The 20,352-nt window shown below is 44.5% G+C and overlaps 1 protein-coding gene across 47 annotated transcripts in view; it reads right to left on the reverse strand.

Annotated features, from left to right (window-relative positions):
- Window positions 1-20,352, reverse strand: part of LOC141576892 (uncharacterized) — a 195,064-nt gene that overhangs the window by 90,144 nt on the left and 84,568 nt on the right. For all 47 annotated transcript variants that reach the window (XM_074360229.1, XM_074360225.1, XM_074360238.1 and 44 more), the window contains 2 exons: window positions 17,389-17,962; window positions 15,837-16,006 (listed from right to left, as the gene is read on the reverse strand). The gene's annotated coding sequence lies outside the window, so the exon portion shown is untranslated. The remainder of the gene's footprint in view (window positions 1-15,836; window positions 16,007-17,388; window positions 17,963-20,352) is intronic.

Genomic DNA, 20,352 nt, shown 5'->3' on the forward strand with positions numbered 1-20,352 from the left:
CTGCTTCTACTTGGTAAAGCACATAATTCTACAGGTGAACTCAATAATTTCCATTGGGCATATCTATCATTTTTGGGCTCGCTAACTACTATTGGTCAAATATCGATACACTTAATTGATTTATTTGTTTATCAATTTCAGCCGGGAGGAGAGGGAGTGTCACTCTTTTCCTCAGCCCACCCTCAACACTTTTCTCATCAACTCAGGACTCCTGAAAACAAAACAAAGTATTTGTTTCCCTTCTACTCTTTCCACAAACACAACAGGAAACATCAGCCTGGAGAAAGAATGCAACAAAAATGTTAAAACAAAAATCTACAAACCTGAAGCAACTCCATCTACGAATCATGATACACAATGAAATGAGAGTAAGTGTGTCAGGCACAAAGCAGGCGTGAGCCTGACCACCTCATTTCTATTCTTCAAAGGAAGGAAGGTTTTTGTATTTTTTTTATCATTCTTTGTCATTGTTTCTGATTATGCCAAAAAATAGTTTATGAAATAATTATGCACTGCAATAACAGATTTTTATTGTATCAAGTATAGATGGCATTCAGAGGGGATAGGAAAACCCAGCTCTGTAAAAAATGCAAAATTTCTTCCCCTGTTAATAACACGTATACAAAATGCCACAGAGAATTCAAATTATTGTGGAGAGGAGCAAAAGCCACAGAACAAAAGCAAAGTCATTACAATGAGTCAATTCAAAATTCACTGGACAAACATGCTCAATGCATTCAAAGAATTTTAAAGGCACACTGCAAACCATTCACTTAATGATCTACAGGCTAGAGGAAGCATTTCCCTCTTTAAAAGACAACAGAAATCAATAGGGTGCCCCAACAAACAAGGACCAAAGAACAATCAGGTTTTTAACGGTTCTCATAAATCAGCATGTTCTAAACATCAAAATCCAGAAATTTTAAACATTCATTCAAACCACAATGAAACAAGCATTTCAAAAAAAAAAAAAAAAAAAACAAAGAAACTAAGCACACAGACCATGTACATAGATTAATAAGCATGTCTTGTACCGCTGGAAGAAAGAACAGGCTATAGCCTTTTACTTGAAAAATAAAACTACTTTTAAAGATAACTGCTAAAACACATTTCAACATTCATGTTGCCTTCAAAAATCTGAGGCACTTGTATCTGATCAGAAAAGCAATTCTGAGTAATAGTATGTTACAATTCAGCGCCAGATTGCTTTAGAATAAAAAAGAAAAGCTACTGTTCCTCAAATCCTGCACAGAGTGTGAAGTGCCTCCCGGCCTCTTTCTCCTCCCGTTTTCTATGCTCATGCTCCCCAACACTTCTGAAACAAGTATGACAACCTCTTATTCCCAATATGCCAAATGACAAAAGAATATCAATTTATTTGTGTAAATATATGCCTACACCTTGAACTTGAGGAGAAAGGTATCAGAATTCTATATGGAACTTATTTCTACCTTCCTGAAATCACACACACAAACGTTCACACAGACACAGACACATACCCCCTGGATTACTGGACACTTCAAAAGCTTACGAATTCCAACTTCTAGAAGATAACTTTGTAGTTAGTTTAAAATGCAATTCTGTCAGCTTTTGAAAGCCTTGATCATCTGCTAAACCATCCAAATATCAAAGAGACCCAATTAGCCTTCTCTGTAGAATGTAATTTCCATTGATGGCAAAACAGACCCTAAGAAGTACTGGATCAAAGACTCGTGTTTATCACTACCTATGATCGTTTTTAAGCACATTAAAAGATTCAGAAATGTATGTCTCAACAACATTTATTTTTATTGAAATAGCATACGTGTTCAATTGTCTATACAGAGACTAGGTCCCATGATGGTGTTTAAGATCTATTTTGTGTATTGCAATATTTATTTTCAAGTGCAGACAAGGAGGGTGTGTATTACTCAGTTTTAGAGCACCTACTTAGCATGCATAATGTCCTGGCTTCAATCCCCAGTACCTCCAAAAAAATAAATAAAAATAAGTGCATATTTAAAAATAAGAATAAAGTTATAAAAAAATACAGACTAAAAACCACTGCAATCTAGCTGCTACAATTATACTAAAAAAACAAGGGTTTCTATCAAACACTGAGTATATGCCAATCAAAGAGACAATCACAAATCACACCTGACAACCATCACGTGTGGTTCTCAGCTAACCTACTAAGTAGACACGGATGAGCAACCCGGCACTGCGGATGAGGAGACGGATCTCGGAGGAGCAGTGGACGCTGACCGTCCTGCTCCCCGCGACACCACGTCAGCCCAGGGCAAACGCTGACAGAGCTGCTCTGATGGGACACCAAGCTGCATGGAGCCTTGGGGCACTGGGAAGTCCCAGAAAACACTCAAAATTGTTCAGTGAAAAACCAGCTCAAATATATTACATTGTGCCAAATCCTTTAAACAGGGAAAATGACTGAGACTTTTTGATGCCTCCGTGTCCTTTCCGCCATCATCAATTATTTGCCCTCTCAACGTGACCAGTGATGAACTGGACCCCATATGAAGTGCACTCAGATGGCAGAGCTTTTAAAGCTGTTTTATGAATTTTGTAAGACTCTGTCTATGCCTCACCCAGGCGGTCATCCATCACTTCTCACCGGTGTGGACGTACCACCTGAAATCACTCCTTTCTCCTTTTTAAAATCCCTTCATCTAATCCAGACTTTTCAACAGCAAAGCAGCAGCTCAACCACAGACAGTGGACAGCTTCTCACCAAATGGACTCGAACAGCCCATCGGACTACCTGGAAGCCCTTTTCTTCTATTAAACCCACTTCCGGGTACTTCATCATTTTCTGGTTGGTGGACTTGGCCACCGACTGGCCAACTCATAGAGCTCCCAGCCTCACATCCGGGGGTGGGAGAGGACCCTGCTCTTGGGAGAAATCAGTGAGGAAGGCGGACATCCTCCAGCCAGGTTTGCACGGGTAGAAGTGCAACAGTGTGCTCAGAAATTATACCTTTAGCTTCCCTGGGCTCCCATGGACTGGTTTCACATTAACCAAACTCATGACACACTGATGCAAGAAAACCAGAAACTTATTAATGTAACAGAAGAAGTGAAACTATGAACCAGACTGAAATATCAGAGTTCAACCATGAGTACATTTTCTCCTCCACAGCCCAATCACGGGCAGGCAGTCACGTGGCAACCATGGACAGAAGCAGAGCAGGAAGGGTTTGTAGATTAACTCAATGGACTAAATTTCTGTTATACGAAAAGATCTACTGCCTAGAAAATAATTAACGCTAATCACAGTGCACACTTCGTGGACAGTGGCCGAGACATGACAGTGAGCACCTGTGTAACTCTCCTTTCCCTGTCCTTTCTGGGCTAACTGATGCAAAGTGGTACAAAGATTCAGGGATGCAGATACCTCTAAACACCCAAAGCCCATCTCTGGGAGCCTCAAAACCAGACAGCCAGGGTTTAAATACCAGCTCTGCCACTTACTAGCTCTGTGACCTTGGCCAACTTACTTACCCTCTCCGTGCCGAAATTTCCACACTGTAAAACTGGGATAAAATTCAATCCTTCCTTACTCACTTGTTGAGAAGATTGAAGGATTCATTTCTGTAAAACTCTCAGAAAAGAATGTACCACATTTTTGTTGTTCAACAAATGTCAACTTAATATAAAAGTGATTTACAAGTCTCCCTTCTAGTAATATTATGTGTTTCCTGGCTAGTATAATTCCCAAAGAAAATCCTTATTTCTCCTTTTATAAACTCTTGGGGAGCACCCTCCCATTCCATCCCACCACCTGTTTAAACTAGGTAGGTGATGCCTCCTCCCAACTCCTCTGGGCCATGGAGAGTGCTTCTCCCTTCATACCCCTGGCCGCTGGATCACAGCTAGCCCTCGTCACACTAACAGGGTGAGGTGTGAGTCCGGGGAGACAAGCAGGGAATGTGAAACCCTACCTTTCCCTCCAGTGTTGGTCACCATTGGGAAGCACCTGGGATGCTCAGCTCCATGTCAGGACAGCCCTGTGCATGAAGGGGCAGGTCCTCTCAAGGGAAGGCTCGCTGTGGCCCAGAGTTACCTGGGACAGTGTGAGTCTCTAATTCTGGGACACAGTATCATTACACACATTTTCCCACAGCCCTGAAGTTCATGGAGAACGTGGCTTCATCAGTAACAAAGAAGACATTTATCGCCTGCCTACTCTTTTGTGTCATCTCTCAGTTGGCTGCTGGAGACAACATGCATATAAGTATTGGATCCCCTTAGGCCCCAACATATATGAAGTAACAAAAAATTCTGTGGCTTAACGTTGGTTCAGGGTGACTGTGTAACAGTTCTGACTCTGCTGATGCTTAATTATGGGTATAGGAACTATCGAACCTCCTCAAATATCTTTCATCATAAAGCCAGCATTTCTTGTTTTCCTGTTTCTTAGTAATTGACAAAGACTATAAAATGATGGCTTCACACCAAACAGCAGCTAAAGATTATGAGCCCTCTTGACATACCCACTGTGGTAAACACTTTACATAATTTCTAATTCTCACAATTCTACAAAGCAGATACCAACGTCCCAATCTCTCAGACGAGGGAAAAACTCAGAACGAACTGACTCAGGCTCACATGGCTCAGTGGCAGCGCGTGCACGCAAACCCAAGTCAAAAAACTACACCCCTTCCTATATGTACCAAATCTCCTACCACCAATTAACACACAGCAGCGGGGTCAATACTCAGGGAAACCAGCACACTTTTCAGATTTAAGGTGCTCCAGAGGCTGCTACTAGCTGTTTTATAAATTCCCGGCTCACTGGTTTCTAACACTGGAAGAAAAGTCCGATTTTGCCATTGTTTACACAGCAAGTCTGAGATGTTCACAGCGAGATGACAGAATAAAACTAAAATATAAGCAGAACAATTTTTCCAGGTAGACAGACATAATGGACATTGTGCTATTCTGAATCATCAAGCAAAGAAATCAAAACAAAATAACGTTGTTTAAGCCTTCTTTAACAAACAGGAAAATTAAGACGGTAAGATGGTGCAACAAGCGCCACCTATGGCTAAAAAGACCTTCCAGGTTGCCAGGAAGCATGCAACACAAAATTGCCTGTAGGATCAGAAACGAGAATCAGATAACTAAAAGCTTCTGTAGCACATACTGCACTTTGCTTCGGGGGAAGCGAGGGTAACTCAGTATTTAATCTGATATTGCTAATACTCCTGAATATAAACAAAAGACACAGGCTCATGGAAACTCATCTTAGAAGAGGAAAGAATCCAGTCCAGCCACTTCATTTTACAGGAGGGGAGACTGAGACATGGGACCTGTCCTCCTTGCAATCGGCAGCAAATCTCTCCTAGGCCTCATGTCTTGCACTGTAGCAAAAACGAACAGATTTGTACTAGGCCTATATTCATAAAAGCCGCGTCTGTATTTTTCCGAAAGTAGGTTATCTAAGTATCTTGCAACATACTTCTCAAAATCCAGGAAATCATACGTTTGTTGAAATACAAAAACATTTATTTACATAATAAAACAACATGAGCTTTATTGTCTCTATTAAAAAAGTTACATATCAAATCAATGTTTTGATATTTTAAACCTGTTAAGAGTGCAGGAAAAAAGATCAAAATTTTCTTTAATCACAAAAGAGAGAAGCTTATTCCCTGAAAATGATCAATGTGGATGTCAGAATCCAACGAATTTAAATGTCTGAGTGGATGGTTACACGGCAACATGACATCTGAGTTCTAACAATACACATTCTGTGTAAATAATCTTCAAGGTCGTCTGTTTAAGGCAATTTAACTAGTCCCTGTCTCACTAGAATGATACAGATTTCATTAAAACTTCATAGTGCACTAAAAAATAAATGAATCCTTGTTACTTTAAGCCATATTCATATATATCATATATATACATATTAAATATGCATCAGTAATAAGCCACCCTCTTTAGTATTCAGAGTTGATCCTTCTAAAATATCTGTCATTGTGACAGCACATTTTTACTAAGCACCTCTTGAGTTCTTTGTATACAAGGCTACTAACTCTCACAGTCAGAAAACTTAAACGATATTACTCAAATTTCACAAATGAGGAAATGTACTTAAGCCATGAAAACAACTTATATATAAATCATCAGGAAAGAAAAGAGTGAAGATTTTCTTAAAATATTCATTGACAATCTTTTCTTCCATATTAAGACTACATAAAACCAATTCAGTCTTTGTAAGTATTTTTGTCAATAAGGGCCACTAGAGAAAAACAATTAACATCATCAGCAGTGGTTGGACTTTCAAAGCCCCCTTCTCATTTGCACTATAATTATTTTTAATGTTTTGTTTTTAGTGCTTACAGAGCACTAAAATACATAAAAATTAACTTTTTATGCCACTACCTGAGAATTAAACATCTGTGAAAATGTACAATTTTAATTTATGTCACTATGTCTCACATTCTCATTGGTGTCTCCCCTTTGAAGGCCTCATCAGGCTGAGATCACTAAAATCGGCCATTTATGGAGTCACAGGTGTTCGGGTAACCACTCAACGGGAGGCTGATTAGAGAAGCAATTAAGAATGCATCCTGTGCAGCCTGGGTTCCAGCACCGAGCTAGCCACCGCCAGCTGCATGTGATTTGGGACAAGCTGCTCCATCTCTCAATCCCTCAGCTGCAAAAAAGGAGACACTGATACCTACCGTCAAACACATGCTATGAAGTAAAACATGAGGAAAGTATTTTAGCCTTAGGGAGGTGTCCACTCAGAGCGAGTTTGGTCATTATGATGATGAGGATATCTGTTAATAAATTCAGCTAGACCAAAAAGGAGAAATCACCTTAAAGGAGAAACATTTTAAGCCAATGAACATTTCCTTTTGGATGGATTGCAGAATATTCTATTCATTTTTTTAATAAACAAAGTTTTGTCCATTAATAATAGATTTACAGGTTCATGGACAAGTCTCCAGAAAAAGAATTAGAGGCCTCTAACCTCTGAATACTAAGAAAGTAAATTTTAAAAAAAATCAGGGGGGAGATTATACCTCATTTGGGAGAGTATGTGCTTAGCATGCATGAGGCCCTCAGTTCAGTCCCCACTAACTCAATTTAAAAATTTTTTTTTTTAAGAAATGGAAAATTAAAGCAAAATGATGGAGGAATACAGAAATTTTTTAGAGACTCATCTCAGATTTAAGATGTGGAATAAACCATCCATTTCTCAGAGGAAATCTTGAGAACTATGTAAACTGAATCTGAGATGTCTAGTCTTCTAACATTATTCATGAATTCATATTACCAAGTCTTAAAACTACCTGATAACCCACAGTTGTGATACTGATCACAACAGCTGCCAACACGGATCTAGCTCTGGCTAGGAATGCTCTGTTCTGACATCTCTGCCCCTGAGGCCTCAACAGGCTGAGAGCACTAAATTCAGTCATTCATGAGCATCTCCTGTAAGTCCTCCCTTTGTGCTCCTCACTCTCCGCTCACCAGCCACTCTGAGGGAAACACTGTTATCATCATCCCCACCCGCAGATAAGGCCACTGAGGCACAGAGACTAAACCCTTTCCAGGTCATATTGGCATTAAATTACGTCTGTATTTCTGCTGTTTTGCTTTTGACAAAGGAATCTGAGATATCAATTCAAGGGAGACTGTTAAATAATAAAATCTGTCAGGTCTTCACCTCAAAGAGCAGATACTATAAATTCCTGATGTAGGATGAGGCTGCCGCCACAAACTGACTCAGCTTGAAATTAATATCCAAGATGAAGCAGCGGATACACGTAAATATTCACGATTGTCAACTCCGCTCACGGGTCTGGGCCCTTCACTGCCTGAACTGGGGTGAATACTCCACCCGTGTCAGGGAGGGAAGCGCGGCTTTTCCAGGTCTCCCCAAGGCTTCACGGGCTATTTCCCCCCACAGACTGTCCTCAACAATTAAAAAGCTCTCAAGATTTTTACACCATGCAAAACTGAAATACATTTCTGCAGATGGAGCACTTTCTCAGGCTTAAATTTATTTTGCCTACACTCAGCAGCGGGGGTAAAAGAAACAAGACTCTGCAAAGTCTCTGATTCTCACCACTCACACTAGTAGAAAGGCCACTGCACAAGATGTCTCTTCAGAGTGCAGGGTGAGAAGAAAATAAAGCCGCCCCCAAACACAGGCACTCCCAGGGATAGCGCTCAGCAGTCTTCTGCACACTCACGGTTGTGCAGCCCTCATCACCATCTATTTCCAGAACACTTCATCACCCCAAAAGAATCCCCCTGTCACTAGCAGTCACTCCCTAACCCCCCTCCACCTAGCCCTTTGCAACCATCACCTGCTCTCCGCCTCTGCATGTGCCTATTCTGGGCATTTCAGATCACTGAAGTCAACAGTATGTGGCCGTGTGTGTCTGCTCCCTTTCACTTAACATGCTCTTGTCAAGGCTCGTCCATGTTGAAGTGGTATCAGCATCTCTTTTATTTTTTGAAAACGATAAGTTTATTAGAGTGTTGTAAGTACTATCAAAAAGAGTAGAGTGGAGCTTAAGTGATTGTGTTTCAAAGGGAAAATGGCGGGTTGAGCAGTCAGAGTGGACTTCCCAGAAGAGGTGGCCTTTTTCATTTTCCTCTTTTCCTTTTTTATTCACTCTTACGTCTGAATAATATTTCACTAAATTGAGATTCTACATTCTGTTCATCCATTCAGCAGCTATGTATGGACAAGGTCCAGAAGGATGAGTGTATGAGGCGACTTGCAGGGATGGCATTTAAGCAAAGGGCAAGATGTGCTTTCAAAAAAAAGCCCACAAACAAAGGCGCAAGGAAATTCAGTGCGTTTCTGAGCAAAGTGCATGCTTGCTTCGGCAGGAAAACCGTGCAGGACTGGGGCGGATTTTGGCAGGAATCACGGCGTGGGAGTCACCTGAGAAGACTCCCCACTGCACGCAGCTCAGCCAAATCTCCTCCCTCATCCTGTATTGTTAGAGCCATATTTCTAGGTTTCTCTTATTTCAAGTAATAGCACTTTAACTACATATCTGATCATTTGCATCAGACCACTTTATCTCCAAGGCACAGAAATTTATTCACTAACCGGAGCAGCTCCAGAACATAACGGTGATGGATTAGGGAGTCCTGCAGCATCCCAGCCTGCATGCACAAACCCCACATGTGCCCTGGTGATGTCCGGAAAATTAAACGCATGGAAATATCTCACTGCTGCTACACGTCATCTGCCCTCAAATTGCCCCAAACTAATGCTGGCAAAGCACTACTCAGCCCTCTCACTACAAAGAAAAAAAAAAAAATGCTAAGAAGGCAAATTTAGGCTCTTCCATTGAAAACCAGCAACCATCAATGCCAGTATCTGAGTTGGAATGCTCCTGACTTCTAAAACCACTGCGCCGTTACTTTTCAAATGTGGAAGTCATATATGAATTCCACGTAGATGATATTACAGTAGGACTTTTCTTTTCAAAATTTCCAGTTGCAACATTATCACAAGAAAGTTTATGTTTCAGCTTTAAAAATATCAATTATCTTCCACTTTCTTAATTTTGAACCTATTATTATTTTATAAATGGAGCTATGCTGCATAATATAAACAAACTGTTTGAATTCTGCAAACAAGACCTTTATGACCTCACTATTTCAGAGCAAACTTTAATGGTGTTTTGAGAGGTGGGGCCTGGGGTGCTCACTAACAGCTCACTAAGGATGTGCTATTAAGTAATGCAAAGTCTCTAACTCCACATTAGCTCAGAAACCAAAGAAACTACACCAAAGCCTTACTTTATCATTTTTAAATTTTGCTATTCTTTGGAATATTAAATTTCTTTAAAGATATGATTTTTTTGAGAAAGACAACAGCTGTATTAAATTTCCTCTCACCAAGAAAGCAATCTTTATCAAGAATAAATACCCCATGGAAATCGAAATGACGGGAGGTTTCTAGCTAAGTGAACATGCAGATCTGAACAGAAATCTAAATCCTATCAGATCTCACTCGAACCAGCTCAACAAAGTCCTGGGCTACCCTGGAACTTAGCTCTTCTGTTCCAAAAGTTGGCTAAGCTAAGATCATCACACAAGGCAGCGAAGGAGAGAAGAGGAAAGTCCACCTGGCAGCCTCCATCCCTTTTCTTCCAGCCAAAAGTCGCCTCTCGGGCGACCCACATAACAAGCCCTCCCCATAAGGAAATCCGGCATCCACACTGCCCCAGCCGTCCCCAAGCAGCCCTGGCGCCCCTCTCCCAGCCTGTGAATGGTGTTTTAGTGGCCCCCCCAGTTGGTGGCACCCTCCCCCTCTTCCCCGCTACACACACACACACACAGAGCAACGGCAGCCTTCCCAAATCACAAAGTTGATTATATCACCCCACTTCAAACCCTTCAGAGGCTCCCTGGTGGAATTCTAGCACCGCCCCCGACACTGCTTACCCAGCCTCAACCCAGTTTCCAGGTCCCCAGTGACCTCAGGGACCCCCTGTCCTGCTCCTACTTCCCACTTACCTCCAGGCTCATTTTGATTGTTTCCCAAGGAAGACTTCCCTCCCTCCAACCTCCGCAACTTGTTCCTCTATTCCTAGAACATTCTAGGCTAAGTCAACTTCTGACACTGCTAAGCTCACAAGAAGCAAATACATTTTGCTTACTAATGTGGGTCCACCCACTCTCCCCTAGACACACAGAAGTGCGCGTGTTATGAATAAATGAATGACGGGGTGGGTCTCAAAGGGACAGACAGACCTGCTCTCGCCCGTCCCGACCCTTCTGTCTGTAGAATATCAGAAGCAAAAGCAGAAGTACCTTTCCTGAGGGTCACTTCCTGCTGACACCCTTCACTGCCTCCAGTGTCTGTTCAAATAAAACCCAACGTCTTCCAAAGCCCTTCACCCCAGGCTCTCTCCAAGGTCCTCCCAAGCAGGGGAACACTCCACCCTGGACCACACAGGACACTCTCCCCAGGTCCCCACCCCACAATCCTCCAGGCCTCTGCCCGGGCTGCACCTGTCACCTGAGCCACACTCTTGACTCGTTCTCCTGGCTGACACTTACTCTGTCCTCAAGATTGAATGTAGAGCCCATTTCTTCCAGGAAGTCCTCTCTGATAATGTCCTTTAGGTCTTGGCAGGGCTCCATCTATAGCAACAGTACATGGTGACCAACTGGGTTTTTGCCCACTCCTTTGAAACCACGAACTCTTGGGGGCCACGTGGGAAGGAGTGAGAGATTACAAGAGGGATGGGGGAAGCAAAAAGCAAAAATCACAGCCCAAGTCCCAAATTCAAGGATACTTTCTCAGAAAAAAGTATAAGCTATTTCACACCTGTGCAATTTGGCTACTATTTTTGTGGCTTGTGGACAGCAAGAGATTGGTGTTCTAGTCCAAAACACGGGTTACATGCAAAGAAATGTATATATTCATATCCAAAGGAAACCAGAGCTGTTCAACAACAGTTTGCAGTTAGAATAGAAAGGAACTTTGATAAAGGCAATCTCTCTCTCCCTCTTCTTTCTTTTCTGGCATCATATAATTTTAGAAGTATTTGCGTGACTAAGAGATGGCTACAGCCCGTGATTCTGCACTGGAGTGTTTGGGGCTGAGGAAGCCCAGATTACATTCACTGCGTAAATGCAATCACACCAACACACTGATAGGTGCTGTGGTGGTGGAGCTGATGTTCCAAAGCAGGCAACCTTACTCTGTAAGAGAACTCTAAATAAAAAGTAAGAATTGCAATGTTCTGTACTCAATTTCATTCGATATATGGGTCATTAACTGATAGAATATCTTCACTAATGTAACCCAAATATAAATTGTCAACGTCGATTTTCTTCATCTGACTGTTTTATGCTAACTTTGGTTATCAAACCCTCACTCCATATGGAAAGCTCAGGCCTATGCTGCAGCAGTTACATCCCGTGGAAGAAAGCCTATCAAGGGAGAACTGGAGAGTTTCCCTTCAGAAGCTGCTAAGTCTGGTTTTGCACCTGTACGTCATTTGCAACCACGTCATCGTCAAAGGAGTAAGACCTTACCTCTGTGGGGCGAAAATCACTGCGGTGCTTCTGAACCATCAAAGAACACTGAGCTTTGTGAAACTGTCCTGAGACACTTACATCGTATTATTTGTGAAAGGCTCCAAAACTGACCCAATTCACCAATCCAGGTACAACAGAGAGGTACCGGAATTAGTAGAGAAAACATGCCGTTGAAGTCTGACAAGGCCCTGCTTGAATCCTGCTACAGCATTTAATAGCCGCTAAACGGACTAATTCCTTAACCCCTCTGAGAAGGCTTCCCAATCCGCAAAAGGGAGCTGCCATCGCCCACCTGTGAGGCATGGATGAGAATGCAACACGCAAGTAGGGCTGCCGACTGGTACCTGACACGGGGACTGACTAGCTTCCGTCCGCTGCCCTTCTCCCCTTTAAACTTGCACTGTTCCCCCTGGTAAGGATCAAACCCCTGGAAAATACTGCCCGAATCTTCTGTGTATCCCTGAATACATGCATTACCCTTAGGAGGCCAGAAAAACAACTGCCTCCACCCCAGTCACTATCAATGTTCTTAAGAGTCTGGGTATTTTTAACTCAAATTTTCAGGGAGAGTATTCCAGAACTTTGCACGCACCATTCTCCAGGTTGGCTCCCCTCCCAGTGCCCATCTATTGTCACCTCAGATCCTCTGTCTGATTGCATTCTGTTCATTTGAAAGCGAGTCCAGTAGGGTGGCGACTCCCAAGGACTCCCTCCCTCCCTCACAGGTGAGTGTGTCTACTTTCTCCCCAATCCAACTCCAGCTTCTTAGAAGTCTACCCTCCCGGACCCTGCAGACTCTGCATCTTCCCAAGACACACATGTGGCCACGACCCTCCTTTCAGATTTCTTCCAGGCTGGCCCTGCCCAACCCCCGGCCCCTTAAGGATAAATGGCATTAGTCTGAAAATCGCAAACGCCGCAGACTGACACACGAAAGCTGCATGATCTGGGCTTTCCTCCAACCCAGGCACAGACCTGCCCCCCCTCAGCCTCAGTCTGCAGCTCTCAAGATGATCTAATTCACATGCGCGTCTGTAAATGCCAGCTAAGAATGACGACTCCCAACGTGTACCTCTTGTCTGGCTCCTTCACCTGAGCCCCAGGGCCATAGACCCGAGTGCCTCTTTGAAGTCCTAACTTGGATGACAAATGGCATCTTAAAAATGCCTCATGTCCGCCATTTACTCTGGAATTCGATTCCTGGCAGGTACCTCCCAGACACCCCATTTTAGTAATAGCCCCAGCACCCACCTATGTGTTTGAGGTCACATTCAATTTCCACTGTTCCCTCCCCCAAGCCCGGCCCTGGATTCAGTCCTGTTATATCCGTCACTAAGCCCATCTCAAGTCTGGTTCTGCAGGGACCACGGCCGGAACCCCACAAGCTCACAGCATGGTGCACTGAGTCACAGTCCTCCAAAGGGTGCTCCCTGGAGGGGGAGGCATCTCCTGCCACTGGTGACCTCAGAAGGCACTGTATTCTCACAAAGGAGGCCCAGGAGAAGGGACTCAATGTTCTCCCGTGGTCTGAGATTTGAAGGGCCCGAGGTGTGGGGGAGCTCATAATTAGCAGACACAGTTGTCAGTAAGCAGACGAGGATGGAGGATCCCAGGCCAGGCTGTTCTCACTCCGACCCCTGGGCTTTCGGGAGCCACGGGAAAGGCCTGTGTCCAGGGCATAGCCCGGCCATCACAGATCCCAGCCTGCATTTGCCAACCCGGACAGACTAGACTCCTTCTACTTGCGACATGTACTTCTGATCTGTTCCCCACCCACAATGTGATGGACTCCTTCAGATATTCTCTCTTGTCTGAAGCGAGACAAATTCAGTGAAAAATGAAGTGTCCACATTTGGACCAGTGCATGAAAGGAGAAACAAGGCCTCATGGTCAGCATGATGGTGGTGGCCAAACACTTTCACCGGGTGAGATGAACCATGGTGGGGGTGAGAATCTAAGGTCCTAGGTCGGCCAAAGCATCTTCCTTCACAGTTGACTGGGGTGTTGGAGACTCACTACCGCAAACTAACGACAAGGCCGACAGAGGTGGACGTCAGCTGCAACAGACACGGAGTCAGCTATTTACTGCCAACATGGGTTAAAAGTAAAGGCCGGTGCAGGGAGGCCTGCACGGCTGCTGAGGCAAACCACAGACCCGGCACTGAATGCCCACTGGCTGGAGCAGGGTGGAAGCTACGGTCCCCATTAGCAGTCCCTATGTCCACCAGATCCAGGTGAGCCAGCTACTTAGGAGAAGGACATGTTGTCCTGATACTCAGATAAACCAGCCTCGTAAAGGGAACAAAAGAGTGGCATGGATTTTAGACCAACTTCTGCCTCTTTGTGAAGGCAAAGTAAAGTAAATGGCACGGGAAGTAAAATGCAAAAAAAAAAAAAATTAAATAACAAAACGGTGACTGCTTCCTCCAACAGCTGCTCACCCCCGAGCCTGCCACTCCCTCACCAGTGACCGCCGGCCAGGCAGCGCCTTCACGCACGTCACACAGCGACAGCCAGGAACCGAGTGCCAAGCACGTTTGTGTAAAAGAAGGAATGTAGCAAGATGCTGCAGAATTTGACTTTACAAGTTTAAATACTCCATGAAAAACATCCCTCAGCAGCCGCCTAAATGAATTCGCATCTCACTTCTTCAAAACAATGAAACAAATTTAATAAGGGCCCATTTGTCACCAAATATAAGGAGGACCAAACTGGTTCCTTAAAGCAAGGATTTTAAGAGGTATCAAACACCAGTGGGTGATGTGCTAAAAAAAATTAGAAAATAAAAAGATGACAAGAATAATACATGGATTAAGGCAGCTGTTAATTTTTTGCTTTTTAAAGCGATGGAGACAGCACGGAGGGCGATCTAGCTATTTCCAATGCAGGGTGTGCACAGCCCACATTTTCAGACGCAACAACATGCTCACAGGGCAGTACAAGAGAAACAGGAATAAAGAAAAAGGAAAAGAGGAACAAGAGAAAATTAGAAACACACAAGAACAAAAATGACTTTGACAGCACGTACAAGAATTTACGTGAGTGTGTGAGGCCAGGGACGCGGGGATGGTGAGACCCAACCTCACCTCCTGCTCCAGGGAGAGCAGGGGCCTGAGGGGAGCGGCGCTGCCGGGGGACCCCAACGTGGTCAGCGCCCCTAACCAAAACTCCACATACATGGGTCTAGGCAGGTCTTAAGCTACAAATTGTAGTCACATTTCAGGCTGGACAGTTTTATGCACTTCCACCAAGAGTAGCAGGAGAGAATTAGGCTCTGTTCCTGCACCAAAGCATTGTTTAAAAAATTAATGTCTGCGGAATAGTAAAAGCAACAATGGAGTAAAAGTGATTGGAGGAGAACGTGCTAGACCCTAGCTCACTGGCCGCGTTATCTCAATGACGTTAAGATGCTGGCTGAGACCTTACGGTACCAAAACAGACAGACGCACCAGGAGGGAGATTTAATGCGCTGCTATATTTTGATGCCGGGAGCCATGCCTGGTACACGAGGTTCTCGGTAAACAATGGTGACTGTGTCAACCACTATGGGCTAAGCACATATCCAGGTACTCCTCCAAATCCCAAGGGCAGACTTCAAAAGGCAAAAACAAGCAGGAATTCTCTGGTGGGTCCGCAGACCCAGAGCCAAGCAGTTGCTGAGCAAAAATGTCACCAGTGCCTCCTGTGACAAGAGGAGGCACTGGCCAGGGGGCAGGGGCAGGGCTCCAGGCTTCCACTGCTCACCCACCAGTCTGTCCAGGGGGAGAAGTTGGTCCCTGCTTATTTTGCACCGATGCACCTACCTTGACTGACGCCTTGGGGATCAGCAGGAGGTGACATGTGAGGTGAACAGAGCCAGCCTCGGTGTAGCCCGGTGCTGGCAGCTGTGCCCTCAGCAGTGCCCAGGCTCCTAAACCTGACACTTCATCTCCAAGGAGCAGATGGGGAGCGCGGGCATGTAGATCACAGGGCCCTGTGAGGACAAGAACAGATCATGGCCACGACATGCCTTGCCCCTTCCTTAAGCATGTTCCGGAGGAACAGGAAATTCATCCAGAGCCCGCTAGGCACCTCACGCAGGTGGGACTCGGGTCCTCTTGCCTATCACTCACAGGGCTGATCTGGATATTCTTTTTATCAATTCTCTGGCATCTTCTCCTCCAACTTCCCAACAACCAGAAAGTAGAATCTGATCTTAGTTAATTTCAAGAATCACAGAGCACCGCCTCCACAGCGGGCCCGGCAGCACGTGCCAGGTCGTCCGACCATCACCTGTGGGACCGCCATGAGCCCTCTCCAGACTCAAAGACCGAGGCCGTATGCCGGGGGGACACAAATTCCCTCACTCTCCCCAGCAAAGGGGGACCACCTCTCGGCAAAGGCATCTCACCGTCTTCTGCCCTAGGGACAGCACAATAGATACACGGGGAAACAGAGCAGAAGTTGGGGGGTTAGGCAGCCCAGAAGAGCTCGTCTGTAATTCCGAGGCAAAGTGGGGCCGTTGACTTAATCACAGGGAAAAAGTGAGGATGAACATTTCTCTGCTCTTTCCCATACTCCGTGATACGCCTTTCCCTGCATAAGGAGTTCATTCGGAGGTCCCTGGCGGTGTTTCTGATGTCCTAACATGGCATGCTGCCTGTCGGGCAGGAAGAGAGGGCCTGAGCCGAACAGGTGCTGAGCCTGGGAGGCAGGAGACACTGGCTCCAAGCCAGCTCAACCAGCGCCTCGTTCTGCCTCTCGGGATTCAGCATCTCATCTATAAGCAAAGGGATGAGACTGTCCCAGGAAACGCTGCCCAACAGAAATGAAATGAGAGCCATGTAAAGAAAGTTTCCCAGTTGCCACATTTAAAACGGTAAACAAAGAAACAAACCAACAAACAAAAAACAAGTACTAGAAACTGATTTTAAGAACATATCTTACATAATCTACTGTATGTAAAATACTATCATTTTGACATGTAATCAATAGAGGAAGTAACAAGATAGTTTATATGCTTTTAGTAGACAAGCCTCAGCGTCTCATGTGCATTTGAACTACAGCACATCTCAGCTCAGACAGCCTCCTCCCCAGTGCTCCTAGCACAGTGGCTGTGGCTACTCTATTGAACAGCAACTCCAGGGGTCCCACCAGGGTCCTGGCTGAAAAGCAGGAGTAAGTACTCTAACACTATCACTAAAAGGATCTCTCTGAAACAAAGGCGGATTCACTTTTAAATGTCTGTAAACCGGCGGGCTGCACCTCCCTCCCCCCTTGGATATAAAAGAGTCCAATTCCTTGCTGAACCCTTTCTGGATGGAGAGAAGAAACCCGGCACACAGCCAGGGTGGACTGGCCTCCAGGTAAACTTACCTGCTGTCTGTGTCCAGTCCCATGAAGTCCTCCTTCTCAAACGGCATGCAGAGGAGTGGGATCTTGTCCCCAGGCTTGTCAGGGGCCCCATCCAGCCACTTGGACTTGAGCAAGATGATGAGTGACTCAGTTAAATCCTCGATCCTCTTCTCCACCACCCTGCAGTTCTCGTAGATTGAAGGCCACGTCGGTGCGCGGCTGCTTGGCTTACCTCCCCATGCAGCACAAAGACAAAGAGCTGAGAGTCATTAAGCGTGATGCAATACAGCTCCTCTGCACGTGGAGCTTCTCGAAGGCCTTGGCCGAGAGGCAGTCGGTAATGGTAACAAGGCCCACGACCGTGCGGTGTGTCTGGAAGACGCTCCATTCATTCTTGGTCGCATAGTGCTGCCTGTAGTGCGTACAGAGTGCGCCCTGGGAGCTGCACGGGCTGATCTGGCTCACCAAGGAGATTCGCTTATAGATGCAAAAGAAATTCTCCCCTGAGATGATCCCCACTGGTTTGACCACCACGGGAAGAGTCTCATAGTCCTCAGCACACTGCATGTAGTCAGGAATGCTCATGTTGCAGGCCCTGCCGAGAGGGGAGAGGAGATCGAGGTAAATATTGTGCTGTGTGCTGTGGGCGCCTCTGGGTTGCGGTGACCTGGTGTGTACCAGCCAGAAGGCAGGGGAAGCCCAAGCAAATCCAGGGGTACAATTTGTCCTTCAGAGCCTGCACATGGTAACCGTAGCTCGGATCTCTTTACCCAGCTTTTGGTCTAGGCTTCCTGCCCCTGCAGAGAAGGGTCATTTCTTGTTTTCTGTTTCAAAGCACCTAGCAAGGCCCTGATGCAAAGTCACTGCTCAAAAATGCGGAATAAAGAAATGAAAAAAGGAACTGCTTTCCGAAACCCCCTTCAGCAGAATATAAAGAAAAGGACAACAGTAGGAGCAAAAGATGTGGATTTCAATTCCAATTTAATTGAACCCCTAAGCTGCAGAATAATGGATAAGAAAACTTGCCTTGGGGAGGAGGGTACAGTTCAGTGGTAGAGCACATGCTTATCATGTACGAGGTCCCCGTACCTCATTTTAATAAATGAAACAAATAAATAAACCTAATTACCCTCCTCAAAAAATACTTTTTAATTCAAAATTCAAAAAACACCTTGCAATTGACACAACATTGTAAACTTGACTATATTTCAATTAAAAAAAAATCCTTGCCTTACAAGAATATATCTGGATTATGGAAGTTTGCAAATGTAAAATGCCTAGGGTACCAACTGCATAAAAAGTGGTGAATACAAATTTACTATCCCTCCTTTATGAGCTATATTTCCTTCGGGGGGTAATAACCTCTCAGAGCTAATTTTCTCAGATTTAAAAAAAAGTAAATATTACCTGATTCTCAGTACTGCTGAAGAATCAGATAACCCTATGAAAGCATCTGACCCACAGAGTTTACTCAATAAATGTTTGTTGAATGAATGAATAAACAAGCAAAATGAATGCTGCTCCCTGCCACAGACCATCATAATGGTACTGATTAGAAATCCCAAGCCCACGTTCCACCCGTCTCTACACTAACCATGTGGGTGACCTGGGCAGGCGTGTGTGCTTCTCTAAGCCCCAGTTTAATCGTGAATAGAAATGATGGCAATAACACAAACATCAAATTGTTAGGGTGTAAGTAATGAATCGTACCCCAACTTTGCAAGATGGAACCATTAAGGAAAACTGGGAAAAGGGTCCATAGGCCCTCTCCATATTATCTCTTACAACTACATGGGAATCTACATTATATCTCAAAATAAAATTTCTACTTTTTTAAAGAAGCTATTGAGGTTAAATGTGCTCACTGTCTCAAAAAAGGAACACACAGAAAAAATAGGACGATGCCCAGCACATGAGATACACTCAGTTAACATTCCCACTGAACCCACAGGTCCCTCCAAATTCAGAGCAAGAGGATGGGTCCTCGTGGCAAGAGGCCACTGCAACTGAAGCTAACAAAGCTAATGGTGCTCACTTCCAAGAGCCCCTGTCACCACCCTTGTTCTAATTTTTTATTTGTAATTTTTTTCTTTTTATTAAATAGAAACTCCCAATTGCATAGCCTTCACCTGACTGGACATCAAGATGGCAGCCCTTCAAAATCTGACCACAGAGATCATGATGGCAGCCCTTCTTGGTGAAACAATAAAATGAAAAGCCATTTCCACAAGACCTCTGTGTAAATTTACTAGGGAAATTCATCCTGGAATGAGGAAGAGGACTGGGGAGGAGGGGCCAATCTGGGACATAGAGAAATATGGGCCACCTGTCCCATGATGGACTTTAGACTCAACCATCACCCTCCAGGAAATTTAAAATACACAGCGGCTTAGTGCTATGGGCAAGATTTTTTTTTTTTTAAATCCCTGAATCCCTTGCAGGTCTTGTTTCTACTGAGACACAAATAGATTATGTGTATAATGTTTCACAAAAGCCTTAAAATATTATCACCCCAACTTGACACATCAAGAAACTGAGGTAGAGAGGTTTGTCACATTGTGCAAGATTAAAGAGAGGACACGACAGACACCATATTTAAATCCAAGCCCCTGCTCCTGTGCTCACACTAGAAAGTGTGACATACTGCCCCTTTTCTGCCCTCTCCCTGCAATAAATCTCTGAAGAGTATTTTCTGTGCCACCTGGAATCACAATAACATCAATTTTCCACAAAGAGCTACGTCACTCCTTGCAGGACGTAACAAAATCTAAAGTGTTGGGATGGGAGGAGAGATTTGCATTTTCTGTTTCTCAAAGGAAACATGGCTTTAAAAGAAACTGAAAAGCACTTATCTAGTCTAAGCCCTCATTGTGCAGAGAAAGAAACGGAGGGTCAGAAGAGATGAGGAAAGGGCCTCATTAAAAAATATTGCTTCAGCGCAGCATCATGCCAGCCCTGGGCACTGCTGGGGGAGGATCTGGGAGA

Source organism: Camelus bactrianus, unplaced genomic scaffold (genome assembly GCF_048773025.1).
Source record: "Camelus bactrianus isolate YW-2024 breed Bactrian camel unplaced genomic scaffold, ASM4877302v1 HiC_scaffold_43, whole genome shotgun sequence".
NCBI classification, from domain to species: Eukaryota; Metazoa; Chordata; class Mammalia; order Artiodactyla; family Camelidae; genus Camelus; species Camelus bactrianus.